This window comes from Orcinus orca, chromosome 7 (assembly GCF_937001465.1).
Source record: "Orcinus orca chromosome 7, mOrcOrc1.1, whole genome shotgun sequence".
Classification (NCBI taxonomy): domain Eukaryota; kingdom Metazoa; phylum Chordata; class Mammalia; order Artiodactyla; family Delphinidae; genus Orcinus; species Orcinus orca.
The window spans coordinates 35,872,140-35,892,105 of NC_064565.1; the positions used below are offsets into that span (position 1 = coordinate 35,872,140).

Sequence of the window (19,966 nt, forward strand, 5' to 3'; positions counted from 1 at the left end):
CAAAAGAGCAGAAACCTAATTCAAATAAGATAGTTCAAATATTTGCATCACTTAAGTAACAAAGTATCATTTTATTAGGTCATGTTTTCACTTATGTAAAATGAGTGTGCTAAAGATATGTATATGTATAAATTATTCAATATGATACATATGTATATGTATTTATATAACAAGCTATAAAAGTTAGGGAAATTTAAAAACATTGTTAGAATAAAATAACATGAAATAAGGTAAAAATTTTATCTTTTTGATTCTTAATAAAATTGTGGGTCTTTAAACCTAATTTTTTATGTTAAAAATGGTTAATAGTTCTAAAAATATAAGTCTTTAAAAAATGTTCATAGAAACCTTCAAAAGGCCACATCTTCATAATATGCAAGTTTCACCACTGGGAATTAGGTCTTGAGTGAAAAAAATGAGAATTTTATTTCCATTTCTATGCATGTCTTATGCAGGTATTTGACGATTATATTTTATTATTTAATAAAACTGCTGAGTGGCAATGATTCTTAAGACAGTTTAATCCGTTGTATCCTGATTTCATTCAAAGCAGTACACAAATATATGGCTACTGTTTTTATGTCCTGAGTCCCACTCTTAGAACAGAATTTATATACTATCTTTTTTCAAGTCATTTGTCAATAGACAGAAAGAAGAAAGACGGTATTATATATCGATAAGAGTTTTTACTAAACTTGATTTTGAGGAAGGAAGAAGAGAGGAGAAAGATAAAAAGAAAACGAAGCCTACAATTCTGCTTCAGAGTACTTCTCATGCACTTGTCAGTGTATTGTTGTTTCATGTGCTTTCCTCTCTGCTGATGGTGGTATGCATTCCCTCAACCATTCAAAATGGCAACAAATGTGATGCCAACTTAAAGGAAATTTAAGAAGCACTGAATGACTGTATTAATCAGGTTAGCTATGGAATAGATGTTGCAGCATGTCTGTTGTTTTGACATTCCATGGAGAAATCTGATCCGGGTTGTTGCCTATCAAATCAATGCATTGGACAAAGACTACTATGTCTTCAAGGAACAGAAGTGTTAACAGCTAAGTTCCAGTGTCACTGCAGGAGATAAGGATAGATGTTAGGCCAGGTGGAATTTAAGACTCATGAACTTATAATGTGATTTGGAATATAAGAAGAACCTATTCTACGTTCTACATGGCAAGTAGCTAGGGATAAAGGATATCATAATGCTGAGCCATTTTTGTTATAATTGAATGCCTTAAAAACCAATCAAAAGAAACAAAACCTATAATCTAGTGAATACAATTGTCTATCGACCAAATAATGAGCATAGTTAGAAAGGTAGCCAGATCTAAGACACAATGCCTTTCCAGAAAATTTACAATTTACTGGGGAGAAAAGAATAAAAACAGCATATATAGATGTATATATCTATGTATGTATAGTACATGCATATAAATTCAATGCTATATTGTGTAATATAGTCAATAAGTATTATTAGTATTCAACAGAATTAAATTATGAGTATTGAAATAGTTCCATTGAGGAGGTAGGCCTGTAACCAGATCTTTGGAGAGGAGTAGAATTTGAATACGAGGACGAGTTATAGGAGGAAGATGACTGGACATTTCTATCAGGAGAAAACCAATACAGTACAAAATACAGCCATTTGCCTTTTTGAGAAAGGATGGTGCATACACCTGGCCAAGATTACCTTTGGGACTATATTGGGTAGGGAGGGCAGAAGGGAGATTTATGCTGATGAGCTTAGAAGGGGTAAAGATGGATGCTGAAACTCGTAGTCCTGCCTACCCTCTATTCCTTCGCCCGAACTAGGGGATAAATCCTACTCTGTTTTCCTGTCTACTTAGTATAGGAAGGCAAAGTAATGTTCTGCTGATCAAGAAGAAGAACTGCATGCACGTTTAAAAGTGCTTCCTGTTTAAAGGAGATCAGCTTGGTGCTTTGTGACCACCTAGAGGGGTGGGATAGGGAGGGTGGGAAGGAGACACAAGAGGGAAGGGATATGGGGATATATGTACACATATAGTTGATTCACTTTGTTATACAGCAGAAACTAACACAACATTGTAAAGCAATTATAGTCCAATAAAGATGTTTTTAAAAAGTGCTTCCTGTTTAGATATCATCTTTATGATATTTCACATCATTATGACAGACTTGGAGTAATGAAGTTATGATAAGAGATGTAATTTTAAAGTAGAGATGTCTAAGTCGGAACTGCATATACTATGTTATTACATGTGTATTACACAGATCTCAGTAGCAACTGAAATAGTGCAGGTTGCTATTCCTACAAGCACTTACTTCATTTCACTAGCTCTTAATTTTCTCCAAATGTTTATATGGAGGCAGGGAGCAGGGACAGAAGAGTAATGTGGCTGTAATTATGAGGCTTTCTGGGGCACAATAAACCAAAACAGCAATGCAGAAATAATTTGAAAACAAATCCCTGAGAGCAAAACTATCCACCAGAAGAGAAAGGCAGGGCCTGGTGATCTGAGTACAGAAATATAGGTCACAGGCATGGCCTCTGGAGCAAAGAACTCAAAAGAATGTTTGTTCAGTGGTTACCAACACAAGTCACAGCTTTAGAGCCAAACTGCCTGGGCATGGCTCCTGGTGCCACTAGTTACCTGTGCAACCTGGGACAGTGACTTCACTTCTCTAGGCCCAATTGTCCCCTCAGAACCTGCTTCATAAAGTTGTGATGAGGGTTAAAAGAATTACAATTTGTGAAAATCGTAGCACTCAGCATGTGGTGTCACAGAAGGAGTGTGAGTGTGTACTGTATTATCCCCAAAAGGACATTTTTAAGAGTGAAAGGGGGTGCTAAAAGCATTAAAGTTTATACATTATTTTGAAATGTTTATTTATTGGTCAAAGAAACCACAGTTTTATTGTAAACCAAAAATAATTTTCAAAAATAAACCTTTTTCTTAAAGATGAAATAATTTATTTATATAAATTAAAACAAAAGTACTTATTTATTGGATATTATGAAGGAACATAAGTAGAAAAAATATTTTTGGTACATTTTCATGAACACAATCAGTTTTCTTAGTTTGTTTTCATTATTGTGTTACTGGTTTTGTTCCCTAGAACATACTTTGTTTTTCAATGTGGTTTTTTAGAAACATTTTTAACAGCTTTATTGAGGTATTTACATGCCATAAAAATCCATTTATTTTAAGTGTATAATTCAGTGTTTTTAAATAAATTTCAAAGTTCTGTGAATATCATCACAAAGGCTTTCTATTTTTAACTTCTTCATAAAATTACCTGTAATATTCTTCCAAGTTTCTTTTTTTTCAGGTTAATCAATTTGAAATAGTTAATGCCTTCAATTTACTCTTCTCCGTGGACCATAATAAATTTAAATGAGAAAATGATGTGTTAACATATACTGAAGTATCTGATAACTCATGGTAAGTTCTAAATTTCTAAAAAGAAAATATATTCAATTCTAATTTTTTTAATGTAAAAATATGTACATAGTACTGTCTAATTATTTTTACAGGTACTGTCTTTTTGTTTCGTTCACATTACCTTTCACCTATATCTAACAACTCTTTTTATAAGACTATACATTTCAAATAAATTAGCTATTCCTGACTATTTTGAATGTTTTGCCATATTTAAATCCTGTAAAACTGTAGGCTTTCTAATTTTCTTTTCCATTTTAGTATACAGCATACATTTTTTCAGTTAAAACTAGGAACTCCAAATTTTTTTTCCCACAAGTTAAGATATTTTGCAGCACAATCGTCAGATTTAAAAATTAAATAGTGCATGCTGTTTGAGTATTCACCATTTAAATTTCTCAATTTTTGCATTGTTATTACAAGGATAAATTGTAATTTCTTTCTGTTTGTGGAAAGTTCCCTATTGTTTTTCAAGGTGGCTGCACCAATTTACATTTCCACCAACAGGGCACAAATGTTCTCTTTCCTCCACTTTCCCAAAACTTATCTCTTGTCTTCGATGATAGCCATTTTAACAGGTGTGAGGTAATATCTCCTTGTGGTTTTGATCTGCATTCCCGAAATCATTAGTGATGATCACCTTTTCACGTACTTGTTGAGCATTTTATGTTTTCTTTGGAAAAATATTTATTTAGATCTTCTGCTCATTTTTAATGGGATTGTTTGTTTTATTGCTATTGAGTGTATGAGTTCTTTATATATTTTGTGTATTAACCTCTTATCATAAATATGACTTATAAATGTTTTATCCCATGGGGTAAGTAGCCTTTACATTTTGTTAATGGTTACCTTTGCTGTGCAGAACTATTTAGTTTGATATGGTCCCACTGGTTTATTTTTGCTTTTATTGCCTTTACTTTGGTAAAAAATCCAAAAACTCATTGCCAAGACCAATGTCACACAGCTTACTTGACATTTTCTTCTAGTAGTTTTACTGTTTCAGGTCTTCTGTTCAAGTTTTTCATTCATTTTGAGTTGATTTTTGCTTATGGCATAAAATGGGATCCAGTTTCATTCTTCTTGCATGTGGCTGTCCAGTTTTCCCAACATCATTTTTTGAAGAGACTATATTTTCCACACTGTATATTTTTTTCACATTTTATATTCTTGGCTCCTTTATCTTAAATTAATTGACAGTATATTGTGGCTTTATTTTGGGTTTCTCTATTCTGTTACATTGATCTATATGTATGTTTTTATGCCAGTACCAGAGTGTTTTGATTACTGAAGCTTTATAATATAGTTTTTTTGTTTTTTTTTTTTTTTTGCGATACGCGGGCCTCTCACTGTTGTGGCCTCTCCCGTTGCGGAGCACAGGCTCTGGACGCGCAGGCTCAGCGGCCATGGCTCACGGGCCCAGCCGCTCCGCGGCATGTGGGATCTTCCCGGACCGGGGCACGAACCCGTGTCCCCTGCATCGGCAGGCGGACTCTCAACCACTGCGCCACCAGGGAAGCCCTATAATATAGTTTTAAATCAGAAATTGTGACACCTTCACCTTTATTCTTCTTTAAGATTGCTTTAGCTATTAGGGGTCTTTTTTGGCTCCATACAAATTTTAGAATTGATTTTCTATATCTGTTCTGATTTTTAACACAGTGATACAAAAATATAAAAGGGTTTTAATACCTTTTTTAGAATACTTTGGTTTACTTATAAAGCAGTTCTTCAAAGGATAAAACATTTCTAAAATCTGTTTATTGACAATGAAAAGAGAAAGCATGAACTACCATATTACTTTTAAAATTATTCATCATTAACTGCATCACAAAAATTCTATATTTTAGCCAGTCCTACTTTGCAGAAATTAAAAACAAAACACCTGTAAATCCTGACCATACTTACTTCTATTTTAATTGGAGTTTTTCACAGTTTGTTTGTAAACAAAAGGGTAAAGTATGTGTTCACCACAGCCAACTCTAAGAATGTTTGTGTTCCATAAGCTTCCTAATTTGACAGCCAACTCTAAGAATGTTTCTGTTCCATAAGCTTCCTAATTTGGCAAGAATATTTTTAACATGACTTTTTTTCACCAATATTTATACTTACGTTATCATTACAAAACCAAGTAATTTTATTTATTTATTTTAAAACTTTTTAAACTAAATTTACAATTTGTCAAATGTTTCATTTCAGCAAAATGAATTACCCTAATCTTTACTTTGATTTTATAAATGGGATCAAAATACTGAACTGCTGTTGGAATTAGTATGTTGATATGAAACATCTGATAACAAGGATATAAAATTAACACAATTTAACCTTTTGCAAAGTTCTTCTATTAGAGCCAGTACATAAACAGCTATCACTTTACTTTTTTAAAAATATTTATTTATTGATCGATTAATTTTGGCTGTGCTGGGTCTTAGTTGCGGCATGCGGGATCTTTAGTTGCAGCATGCAGACTTCCTAGTTGTGCATGCAAACTCTTAGCTGTGGCATGCATGTGGGATCTAATTCCCTGACCAGGGATTGAACCCAGGCCCCCTGCATTGGGAGCATGGAGTCCTATGCACTGGACCACCAGGGAAGTTCCTCACTTTACTTTTTTTATGTGCACAAGGAACTTTGGACTTAAGCATGAGCAAAATTAATGAAGAACATTTATTTGATCTAAATGAAAAGCCTAGTTTTAAGACTAATATAAAAACCTACCTTCTTTAACTACATTTGTTAAAATATCATCTTTGGCAAGACATCTATAAACTACTAAATTTTGAAGTAGATGCTGATGCTTTTCCAAAAGAGTTGCATCTTATTTTTTCATGTGTTTATTGATATAATCCCAATCCCTGTAGTGAATAATAACTATCAACAAGCATTTTGTGCAAGTTAAAATTTCACCCTCATTCTTGGCATATAAAAAGTCAATAATTAACTTTTCATTAAGAATATTTTTTAAAATAATTTTTATTTATTGCAAAAGGCAAAAAGCCACAGATTTTTAAGGAAATATATACATATATGATATATAATAATTATTATATATATTCAGTGGCTGAATAACTGAAAGGTGGAGTTCTAACAAACCATCTCCATGTGTTTGAATGCAACTATGAATAATATTGCATTGCTTGCAAATTAAAAAATCTAGGACAATGCTAACAGGAAGCAGGGACAACAAATGTGTCTTTGGACACTCCAAGCAAATCTGGGTATATGATCCCCCCCCACAAAAGAGTCAATGCTATTACTGTCTGTGCGTGGAACAACTGAACTATACAAGGATCAAAGTAAAGCACGATCACAAATTCCATTAGTCATGTACGTATTTTTATACAACTTACATTTTAATACTGGGTTGCTTGTGCACGAGAAAACACCAAATTTCAAATTAATTTAGGGCTGGAATGATTTTGTTTGCCCATACTAACCTAGCTCCCTCCGCAGCCACTCACTGTTCATCATTCCATTAGCAGAGGATACAATTAAGTCTGCTTATATTGTGCTTTTTAAGCATGCCTACTGAGAGGAGACTTAATATCTTTACCTTTTCTGCCTTTTGATGCTACCTATAGGATAAGGACAAGCACATATACTGACAGCATTTAAGGAGTTAATAAACAATGAAAGTCTGTTGGTGGCTAATCTGCTTGAACATCATAGAATCATATTAAGTAGTATTTGTTGAATATTTCTATAAACAAGGCATTAGGTAGTTTTTCTGATACCCATATGGCCCTGGGTCAGTCCTGTCATCTCTTTAAGTGAATTTCCTCATCTCTTAAGTAGACATGCGTGATTATCTAAAAAGTCTAGATGGAATTGAGTCTATTAGGAATATCAGTTACTTCAGGGAAAACATGTTTATTGTGAAAAACATGGTCTGGTTCCAATAAATTGTTAGCATGCTTGATCATTGATATCTTTACCATGTAAAAAAATTATTTTTATTCCCAGCTGCACTGATGAGGAAACAAATACCAAAAATTCAGAGTAAATTCTACCAGGCCACACAGCGAGGTCTGATAGAGCCAGGAGAGACTTACGAAATGCAGACTCCCCGACTAGTGTTCTATCAGCTAGACCTCCAAATGAGCCTCACAAATGTAGGTAGGAATAGCTTTCCCTAAGACACTCATGAAGCAAAACAGAGCAATACTTCATTCCATGTGATGTCTAATTTGAAATGCAAACAATTGCCAATTTGTTTGACTTGTATTTATAATTATTTCCTTGTGAATTACTCATCACTAAATGCTTTATAAATATTTTCTCTCTTTCCCAATGTCTATGGAATGATCATAGCATAGAAAATGTTGACTTTCAAAGATTTATTAATATCTCTTTCTGAAATAACATGTATTTGTAAGATATGGTAAAAGCACTTTTAAAGAAACAAATCTTGAATTTGAATTCCCTCTCCGACAATGACTAAACTGACGTTCTTATTAAGATGAAGTGCACTGTGACTTTTATGTAAAGGTAGCCATTATATAACAAGTAGAAAGTAAATATGTATATTTGAATTTAGTTGAGCACAGCCTCACCATCAGCTCCTTCTGATAGATTTTTAGACTTCACTACCTTTATGTAAGCTGAAGGTATTGCATTGGATGCATTAGTGAATCTGTTTTTACTTTTGCCTATAATGAAAAGAAACAAACTAGTGGCCATAATATGGCAGCATGCATCATATGCTTACCATAATCTAGAATGTTAACTCTACATGAAGAACTGAGCCTTTTATTTCTCAGTCTTTTTGAACATGAGACATAATTTAAAGCATTTCTAGATAGTAACATAATTACCCCTTTACTCAGGAATTTAAATTCAGATTAGAATACGGAGCTTAGTAACATGACTCAGAATATTGTTCTTACTCTTTGTTTGTAATCATTTCAATATCAAATACTTTTTAAAGAAAAAAGAAAACAGCAGTTCTCCCCCTTTTTGGTCTTGATTGCTATCATATGGTGATTGTATATGTGTTTTTCAATCTTTCCCATGAAAAACTTGTTTTGAATTTAAATCAGCCTAAATACTAAAAACTCTAACATCCCCTTTTAAAAACAGAAATTCAAAATTGTTAAATATTAATGGCAATTCCCTTAAGCAAGAGAGAAAGGAAAACCATTAGAAGAAGTTCAGAGAAACGTAACATACTTATTAATGAGCCACAGGATTGGCTTATAAGGAAAGATTAAAGAAAAAACTTTAAAAAGGAAAGCTAGACTTGTTGCAGGAAAAGACCATGGTGACCAAAGCTGCAGCAGTAATATAAACAGTCTGGGTGGAGACACTTCACATTTTGGTATAAGTGAGGGGGGAAAATGACCCAGCTCATTTGCTAATGATAAGTATTAGTAGGTGCCAAATGCAGTAATCAAAAAGTAAGCCCTCAGCTTTAAATATTATTTAAAATATCTTGAAGAAAGACAGTTTAAAGTGATAAAGTATGATAATAATCAAATGGATATGGAGTTTTGAAAAATATTTATTCAACTCAATCCCTACTCCCTACTACCTACATCCTCAGATAGTAAAGAAAAAAAAAAAAGAGAGAGAGCCATGTAGACATAAAAGTCTCAACTCCATATCTTAACAGGAGACTCACTTAGTATGACTGACACAGAAATGCATAAAAAGGGGCAAGATAATATGAGGGACAGGGTAGAGGGAGAGGAAAATGCTCATTTTAAAAGAAAAAAAAAAGACCGTGTGAAACATGAAAAGCCACCCCATGTCTGAGAGATTAAAAAGGGAAGTTGAGAATATCATGCAGTTTCCCATTCCCCTTACCTGATTCTTCTCGCCACTTCATTGGTTAAGTTTTATAGGTTGCAGTAACTGGCATGGAAGAGGTATGGCTGTCAGCTGTTCACAATGCAGAATTTTGAAAAGGTCAGCATAGTAGCAGTATGACAGGCCATGTAAGTCATCATGTGACTTATAACTCATTTGTAAGTGGAATGAGAACTAGAGCAAATTAATGTAAACTCTGCCATAAGACCTCTGAAAACATGTTAGCTATATTGAAAGCTAGGCTTTCCTTTCTATCTAGAAAGACAGATAGATATGTCCTCACAAATGCATTGCCTTTCTTAGGAGGAGCAGAAATGAAAAATAAGTTCAATTTTCTGTGAAGAGGTTTAAAGAAAAGATATTAGCAGAAGGAAGTCAGTTTGGGTATGTATATTATGTATATACAGATAATATATGTGTTTAGGTTCTGGTTGGTGCCATTTGGACATCATTTTATGATCAAAAAGAAAAAAATTCTTAAGACTTCAAGTTACATATTTTCCAGGGATGTTAAAATAACATTGTCAGTCAAAAGAATATATTTATGACATTCCATAGTTTTATTGTGATGGATCTTTTAATTGTGGAACTTTATCTTACATTACCATGGGCCTAATTTTATACCATTAACCAAATATTGTTTTTTGAATGAAAACTAGTAAGGTGCACATATATCATAGTACATACTTTAGTCCTGAAATGCTAGAATAAGTTGCTGGACATGCTACAGGTGATTGATATGGAGTAGTGAAAGAGTTAATTATCCATAATACCATTTTTCCCACCAGACATCCCACTGTGCCTCTGCTATACACTTAGGCACAGTTCCTAATGGCAAAATCTATTAGAATGCACAATATTCTCCCAAGGGAGGTAGTGGAAGTCCTGTCACTCGAGACATTTAAAACTGCACTGGATAAAGCACTGGAGAGCCGTGAGTGCATGATCTCCAACCCTCAGGATAGAACACATGACCTAACGGGTGCTTTTCCACCCCTTAATGTCTTTGATTTGCTGAGTTTTAATAGTTACTTCATATTTAAGTAGATCTAGAACAACAGTCTATTTTTTTCAATGGGAATTTAGTTTGGTCTATAAAGTGTCAAGACAGAGTTGACAAGGCAAACCACAGGGGAATGAAGGAAGCCTCATGGAAATTTAATTGATTTGGAGGAGGGTTTAGCAAACACAACAGTGTATTAAGGTTTAGCAAATGCCTCAACTTTTTTCAAATGTTTTCAGTTCAAGGAAACCCAAAACACATTTGGCTAAACACTTTTTCCTTGATTTTCAAACCCATGTGTATTTCAAGGGAAATTTAATCCATGTGTTTCTGATTCATTTACACTTAGCTCATCAAAATGTGGTTTCGTAAGACCCATTTGATGTCTAAGAAGCCTTGTGAGCTTTTTTATAAGCCTTTTTTCTTTGAACCAGGAAGTTGCTTTTTGCCAAAAGTCAATGGAACTTCAGCCTGAAAAGAGTCAGTTGTGTTTGGAATTTTGGAATCCTCGAAGTTGGTGGGAGCTAATGAAGGAGGGTGGCGACACTGATTCAGAGGGAATGAACGTTTCCATTTCTAATATATTATCTATTCAAATCTTTATGTTTTTCTCAACTTACAGGGAAAAAATCCATCTGAAATTTTTGAAAACCTTGTAGAAAACATAAGGATGAATTTTATTACTGGATGCGATATTGCCATGTATTCTGATAATTATCCACTAAAGTGACTGTTGGTGATGAGTAATCAGGGCAGTAATGTCGTTTATCTCAGGGCAATTATAAAGAAGTGACTCCAAAAGGTGTTTAGATTGGGCATCTTTCTATATTTAAAGAAAAAAGCCTCTGCCTAGTTTTTTTTGCTCTGTGCACAGCACTACTAGTTCTTTAAACAAGAAAGGAGACAAATAAGACTCAGTGAATGTGCTGATTCAGGTGCATACAATCCCCTATCTCATTGCCGGTGTTCTTAAAGAGCATCTGGGGTAAGGAAACGTACATCCGGTCCATCCGTCAAGAGTCCATGAGAAAGCCAACAATGTTTGCACCTGCAGGATGAATTACATCTTTGGTGAGTGTGGGAAGCTACATAATGAAACAGCTGAATGGCTGATACATTTCTTTTCCCTTGCTCCTACCATACCTTCTTTTTGCACTACCTTTTATTTTTCCTACTTCTTCCTCTCCCCTTTCCCCACCTTTACACATTTACCACTAGATAATAGAACAAATGTGACATGTTCATCCAAGGATGGGTTGACATGGTTTACACATTGCTTTCATTTGGTTGTTCTTTGGATGAATTCTTCGTTGAGAACAAGATAATGAAAACCATACGGTCATTGAACACAAAATCTGCCGTCACTTTGGCTGTTCCCTTACAGCCCATTTCATTTCATGAAGGCTGGTCCTTGAGTTTACTCCAATATAAGAGCCCAACCAGGTGGAATCCTGCCCCCTATGGGTATGGATCATTCAGCAAATACTGCCAATTTAGTTCTTGCCTGTCACCTCTACATCAGAGAGCTCATTTGAATGTAGCACCTCTTGCTTACCTGGTGTAGCTTTAGAAACTTGGCCTTTTAAGTATTCTTAGAGTTCTGTTCAGGGACCTTCATTGTGAGAACTGAAGACAGAAGAACCAGGATAGGTGACAACTGAGAATTAAAAGAACATTAAGTTTATTTCTAGTTTGTCACTTGTTTTACACAGACACCAAAGAGACATCTCAGCTATATAAATTCATCTCTGAAAACACAAAGGTAAAAGCTGTTATTTGTGGTTTAAGATACAAAAATATTTTCTCTTAAAATTGGCTGCAGAGGCTTTTTTGCACTGACAGAATTTATGAAAATACCCAATCTATTATGTCTAATTTCATTTCCTTTCTCAAAGACATATAATTGAGAATAAAAACTGCAGTCAATATTCAAAATATAACCCATACATCTTTCTAATGCAGGAGAAATATTGTCAAGTTCTTTTTCAGTACAAATATATGTTTTGCTTTTAATTATCAGAAATCTTTATTATTGATCAAGCAAAACAAACTTTGTATAATATAGAATTATCTTATCTCTCCCCGTAAGTGTAGAAATGGAAACAGAGTGATTAACAACAAAATATACAAACTTCTGTAATTTATGTTACTGAGAGATAGAAACAAAGTGATTAACAGAAAAATATAGAAACTTCTGTAATTTATGTTACTGAGAGATGGAAAGGAATCTATAATAATTTTGTCCAAACTCCTAATTTTATGTTGAAGAAACAAAAGATGTAGAGAGCTTAGGAGACTTGTTCAAAGTTCCCCGACTGTCTTGTATCAGAGTGGACATTAGCGTTTAGTTCTCTTAAACACTAGTCCAATGCTGTTTTAACAATCAGTAAAATTTCTATAGGAAGACTATATTCCCGGAATAGGACACATCAAATAAGACTACATGGGGTCTTTGAATTTGAAAAGTTCTCACTAGGTGGAATTCTCATATTCAGAACAGATTAAAGTCGAATTCACTCACTGAGGTGGAACTGAGAGCCCTAGATCCTCATATGTTTGTCTCTCTTACCCCTACCTCCTGAGAGGACTCAAAGGCGTCTTAGAAGAACACCACATTTTCCTTAGGACCATGTCTTGAAAACTCCAATAACTTCTCCAATTGTGGAGAATAGACCCTAAAGTGACCCCCAATGACCCGGCTGAGTTAGTTTGCCATAAAAAAATACCACAGACTGGGTGGCTTAACAATAGAAATTTATTTTCTGGGGGTTAGAAGTCTGAGACCAAGTTGTCAGTAGGGTTGATTTTTTCTGAGATTTCTCTCCTTCACTTGTAGGTGGCCATCTTCTCCTCGCAATTTCACTTGGTCTTTCCTCTGTACATGTCTGTCTCCTACTCTCCTTTTCTTGTAAGGACACCAGTCTTGCTGAATTAGAGCCCACCCTAATAACCTCATTTTAACTTAATTACCTCTTTAAAGACCCTATCTTTATTATTTTTTAAATTTTTATTGAAATATAGTTGATTTACAATGTTGTGTTAATTTCTGCTTTACAGCAAAATGATTCAGTTATACATGTACACATTCTTTTTTTCATATTCTTTTCCATTATGGTTTATCATAAAATATTGAATATAGTTCCCTGTGCTATACAGTAGGACCTTGTTGTTTATCCATTCTATATATAATAGTTTGCATCTGCTGATCTCAAACTCCCACTCCATCCCTCCGCCACCTCCCTCCCCCTTGTCAACCACAAGTCTGTTCTCTGTGTCTGTGAGTCTGTTTCTGCTTCATAAAAGTTCATTTGTGTCATATTTAAGATTCCACATATAAGTGATATCATGTGGTATTTGTCTTTCTCTTTCTGACTTACTTCACTTAGTATGATACTCTCTTGTTCCATCCATGTTGCTGCAAATGGCATTATTTTGTTCTTTTTTTATGGCTGAGTAGTATTCCATTGTACCACATCTTGTTTATCCATTCATCTTTAAAGACCCTGTCTTTAAATGCAGTCACATTCTGAGGAGTCACACTTCAACAAATGAATTTGGGGGGAACACAATTCAGCCTCTGACACCTTCTTCTGTTTATACCTTTGTTATAATCTCCTCCTTTGAGAGTGGGTGAGAATTTTTCCTTGATTCCAAATAGTGGAATATGCCAAAGGTGATGGGAGTTGCTCCATGATTACACAACATTTTACAATAACCTGCCTGTCTTGCTAGAAGACTTGCTTTAGAGTCTTTCTTTCTTTTGGACTTGGAACTAGTAAGTGGCCGTGTTAGGAGGTTTGCACAACAAAGAGCTGAGAAAGGTCTCCAGCCAATATCCAGCAAGAAGTTACCTCCCTCAGTGTTATAGCCAGTAAAGATAAATTCTGCTATCCACCTGCATGAACGTGGAATTGAATCCTTCCCCAGTCAGGCCTTCAAAGGAAAATCATAACCCTTGCCAACACCTTGACTGTGGCCTTGCTGAAAACTCAGCCAAGACATTCCCCAGCTCCTGACCCACAGAAACTGTGAGGTAATAAATACATCTTGTTTTAGGCCACTAAGTTTGTAATTTGTTAGATGGTATAGAAAACTAACACCTAAAAATCCGTGAGTGGCTTTGGAACCAGGCTGTGGGTTGAGATGAGAGAAATTTTGATAAGCATGATAGGAAATGCCTAAATAGCCTAGAACAGCTCATTGGCAGGTGTCTGGCCAACATCATTAAAGACACTGTCAATGAAGGCTCACAGTGAAGGTGGGAGCATTTTATTGAAAGCTGGAGAAAGAGGGATCCTTGTTATATAGTGGAAGACAGCATAAGCAAAATTGTCTCCTAGAGATATGTGGAAAGCAGAACCTGTAAATAATGAATTTGTTCATATAGCTGATTTTCAAGCAAAGTGGTGAAGGTGCTGCCTTGTTGATTTTTACTGATTGTAGTAAAATGTGAGAAGAGAGAGGCAAATTGAGGGAAGAACTATTAAAAAAATTATCAAGAGATTTACTGCCAGGAAAGATTGCTCTGGAGAAAAAGTCGAGGATGTGATTCTATAACCTTTTCATTAAACCTCAGAAAATTAAAAGGTTAGGCTATTCCATCACAAAAAAGGGCCTTTCTAGAGAGCAACAGTGTGCCTCACAGATCCTCCCAATCAAACCATAAAGATTCTACTAAGTTAACTGTGGTGTCCCTTAGCCATTTTAGCAGGACACCAAGGTAGAGAAGGAATTATCCCCAAAAGATCTGTGAGCCTGGATTTTGTCTTATGACATGAACCCCATTAAAATTCACAGGAGACCCAGAAAATACTTGAGTTAGTGGTTTCAACGTAGAAGTCACTACCAGATGAATTAAAAAAGACCGAGAGTACAATATGAAAGGAGGGTGTCTCACCCCCCAGGTTCTACTGGCAGGAAGTCCTGATAAAGTTCCTCAGCTGTAAACCTATGCTACCTTTCATGAAAGAGGAAGAGTGACCAAAAAGCTGAACCAAGAGCCAGAAGATAGAGCCTAGAGCCACAGAGGATTGTTCTCTGTCCTTGAAATTGAATCAAGAAACTCCCAACATTTGCCTGGCTGGACTTCAGGATTTCCATAGAGCAGTGACTCCTTTTTATCTTCCATTTTCCCCCTTTTTGAACTTGGATGTCTATAAATGTTATTTTTGTCTGTCCCATTATTTTATATTGAGTTTGTTAAAGGCAGATAGCTTGCATTTGTAGTGTTACAGGGTTACAGATGGAGAGAGTGCCTCAAGAACTAGTTGTTCTTAATAGATTCTACCCAGAAACATCATTCTTACCTAGACCTGATTTACATAATGAGATTTTGAATTTTGAGCTTGTGCTATAAAGAGATGAGACTCTTGGGAACTTGGAAGGGGTGATTTTATTTTGAATGTTAGAGGGACATGAATCATTGATGGCCAGATGGTGGACTGTGGTAGACAGAAGCTAAGATGACCCTAGAGAGCCCAACTTTCAAACCTCCCTATAATCCCTTCCTCTAGATTGTGGGAGGAACCTCTATGTTACCTCTAACCATAGAATATACACAAGGTGAGGATGGGGTATCCCTCCCAAGTTTATATTACATTATATAAGAATCATCTTGCTAAAAATCTGTTAACAGCCTGAATCATCTTGTAAGTGGATTATCCCCAGGCAAGCCTTCAGATAAGAAACACTTGTTTGCTAATCTTTTTTGTGTCCTCTCACTTGTATGTGGACATGTTGTCTTCAAGACCAGGACATTATAAACTTTTGAAATTAGGGATTATGGCTGTCATTTCTATCATGCCCTGGCATTTAGTGGGGTGGTAGTGGAACACAACTGAATGATTTTCAAAAGTCAGGGTCATCTTTTTCAATGACCTAAATCTTTCTTCTCTAGTAATATCAGCAAGTTGGCTTTTTTTAATGCTTATAAGATGGGTACCCTGGTTCCAGGTATAAAATGAGATAAAATGATGTAGAGCAGAAGATAAGGAACTATTTCTTCCCTAAGTTTATTTTCATCAGCAAGGAGATACTTTCCAGAATCCCATAAAATCATCTCTCCACATATCTCCTTGGCCAGTCCTGGGTCACATGCCCACCTCACAACAATTCCCTGGCAAGCAGACTGATAGGACAACCACAACCTGCTAAGAACAATCATGGTTCTCCTGAGTTGCTGGGGAAGAGATGGTGGGCAAACTCGAACAAAATTGGCATCTGCCAATATGGGGAAAAAGGTGAATTGTCTGTTTTTTAGACAAGCAATAGTATTTTCTTCAAGAAAATAACAATTTTAAAAATACCCATATTACAAAAATGATTATAAAATCCATAAATATTAATTGAACACCTCCTATAGGCAGTACTCTAGGAGCTAGAGTTACAACAGTGAGAAAACAGAATTTCTTCTAATTCAAGTAAAAAACTGTCAAATGTTAATGGTGTCAAAAGATAAAATTTACGAATATCAAATTTATAAATGACTTGGTGAGGGTGCTGGAGGGCTGGTTTATGTAGGCTGGTTGTATGTACATCCATGGCAGAACTGCAAGTGACACAAACTGACCTGAGTTCGCATTTGTCTAAATAAAAAGACATATACCCCATTCTGCCTCTGTGGCCAATTCCCCCATTGCACTTGTTTTGAATCTCTCTCTTTTTCCCTAATATCTCTAACCTGTTCTTCACTATTAGCCACTTTCCTGAACACCTCAGCATGCCCCAAACTCTCCCACTTTAAAAATGAAGAATAAACAAACAATACCAGTGCCACTGTACAGGGCTGCACTGTCTGTGTACCACACAACTCCAGGGGGAGCCAGACACAGACTATGGTATAAAAAGCTGCAGTGTGCAATCCCTGAAGTCATCCCTGCTCTAGCTATGGTCTCATCTCTCTGTCCTCCTTCTCAATGAAAAGCTCTTTAAAATAATTTTCTGTACTAGTTGTTTCTTCACTTCATTCTATTTGTTTCTAAAGCCACCACAATCTGGCTTTCACTCCACCACCCCTGCAGATCAACGACATCTTCTTACTAAACCAGAAAACCCTTTTCAGTCCTTATGTTGTTTGACATTTTGACAGCATTGGATTCTCTTTCTTGAAATATTTTCTTCCCATTTCACATTCTCCCCAGCTCCTTCAATCTCTCTGACTCTTCCTTCTGAGCCTTTCTGGGAATTTCCTGCAATTCTGTGATGCTCTATGTTCTGCCCTGGGCTCCCTTCTCTTCTCACCCATGTGATGCAGATAGAGCAATACAGACTTGGGTAATCAAAATCTTTTTGGCCATTTTTTTATTGGTGCATGAAAAGTTATTGATGGATTTTTGTTACCTTAATTCATCTAAACCACGTTCAGTTTAATTTTGGACTTTAAAGTTGATATTTTTGAAATGAGATGGATAGATATATAGATAGATAAATAGATATAGATTGATCTGTCTAAATTAAATTTGTCAAACAAGGAGTATTTTACCTAAGACACTGTGATCTGGCAACTACCTGACACATACCAGGTGCTCAATAAGTAACTGTTGAATAGATTAGTGAATATAATTTTTAGGGAAGATCATAGAAAACAAAAAACCGTGATCACAATCTGTAAAATATGAACATATAATGGTAAAATATGAAATGTAACTTGATGATTTAGCTTCTACCCAAAAATATTTACCTGTGTCTATTTTATATAAATCATCTGGCATTTTGGAAGACTAGAATTTTACATCCGATATGAGATGGATTATTTATTCTTTCAAACTTGAGGTTAAAGGTCAAATATCTCTTATGTTCTGTGGCATGTCCTTGGTCACAGTTATAAGAAGACAGACATAGAAGTTAATAGAGCAGGGAGATTTTTTATCTGGGCATTTGGATATAAGATGCAAAGTCAAAAGACACCAAATTATTTTAGGGTAAACTTCAATTACTTAGTTCATGATTTATGAACAAGAAGGATATCTCAAATTTACTGAAATATCAAGGAAAATATGAAGCTGAAGAAATTAAATTCTTATATATTTTGAGCATAAAAAGGAAGAAAAATGATTCAGACTTCTAAACTTCTAGCCAAGCTTCCCAAGGGTCAGACATTTTTACTAAAAGGAAAAAACACACAATATAATACATCCATTATTCTTTCATTTTGCAAAATGTCAAACTCCATGTGCTCCTTTTAATTTCTATGGGTGTTCTAAACAGATTCTATCTAGAGATGGAGCTAATACACAGTTTGGCAAGTATAGATCAGAATGTGCATAAAAAGCCATCATGACTTACACACATACACAGTCACACACACCACAGTATCAAAAACGCTTGAATTAGACAGATAAAGTGAAAGTTTTCTTTCTCCTGAATTTGCCATATCTAACATATCTATTTTGGGGCCAATGTGGTCTCATGAAAATGATTTTTATGTCTAAAGGATATGAACTCCACAATGCATCTGTTCTCCCCTTTCACCTCCTGAGCTGAGAAAGGGTCATGAGCAGTTCACTACTTATTCCTTGAATAGCCAAATTGGTATTATTTTCTGAAGTTGTTCCTGGGAGTAAGACAACACAATGGTGAGACTATTAAAACTAATAATTTCATCTGAAATGTGCAGCTTCCTTTCATCTCCTGTCTGCCTGCCCAAGGCTAGAAGTCACTTCTTATGCTCATCTTAATATTTGAGATTTTAAACAATTCTTAGATGCAGTGAATAGACTGATCAAACATATGTGTTTAAAAGTGAATAAACTTTATTCCACCTCTGCAGAAGCGAAAGCAAATGACTTAAATGTGGAAAAGCAGATTTTTCTTCCTTGCTTCTCAAAAACCACGAGGACTTCCTGTTTCATCATTCTTTAGGTCTACCTATAGTGGTCTAAAGGTGAAATGCCTGAATATTAAGCCATAATCAATCATTGTACACACACTAATTACTTTCTGTCCTCCCCTTTCCTTGTCATCATGGTCCAAAGCAGGTTTTTGAGACTGAGTACATTCATCTGAGCTGTTAGCTGCTACGCTCCACTGCATCCTCCTATGATCTGCCTGGTCCAAACCCCTGGAGAAAATTTGTGCATGCATACTGTATGTGAACTTTAGATAAATAAATAAACACGTGAACCAGCTTCCAGATAATTGAAAGCGAGTGAAGGAGGGAGCAAAAAGAAAACAATTTCTCTGGGGATAAGCGGCTAAGGTGGCAGGTATGATTAAAATCCATATGATTTATGGGCAGGTGGATTACTAACGTGACAGCCCTGTTAGTGTTTGTTTGTTTTGGTGCATTTGACAATAAAGTTTTGTTGATGTTGTTGTGCTTGCTGTGGGTTTTGCTCAGGAGTTAGCCACTCAGGAATTCCTAGTGCCTGACTGAGCAGTAATTTAGCAAGCTCTCTTGTGCTCTTTTCCTGTCAGCATTAACATGTCAATTCATTTTAATAGTCTGGGCATGCTCAGTGGGCAGGCATTTTCTCAGTAGGCATCCCAGGAGCCCACCCCGTGGTGCAGAAATGTGTTATAGCTTGTCTCAGGCCTCGGAGACTTCAGCAGGTTTATTTTCATTATGGCCAAGCGTATTTGTTAAAACAAAGCCAAAATAATTTAGAAAATCAAGACCTTAACAAATGAAATGGGTTATGTATATTTGATTGGTAATTTAAGCTCCTTTCAAAGATCAGTTTGGACAATCTTTCTTTACACAAAATTATTACATGGTAGAGTTTTATAAAAATGTGTGCTG

The 19,966-nt window shown here is 35.4% G+C and overlaps 1 long non-coding RNA gene across 1 annotated transcript; it reads left to right on the top strand.

Annotated features, from left to right (window-relative positions):
• Window positions 1–3,316: 3,316 nt before the first annotated feature.
• On the top strand, window positions 3,317–19,291 carry LOC125964985 (uncharacterized). Its single transcript, XR_007478382.1, has 4 exons — window positions 3,317–3,422; window positions 7,380–7,532; window positions 9,528–9,608; window positions 19,203–19,291. It is a non-coding gene; the product is annotated as an uncharacterized LOC125964985 (long non-coding RNA).
• The last annotated feature ends 675 nt before the right edge of the window (window positions 19,292–19,966 follow it).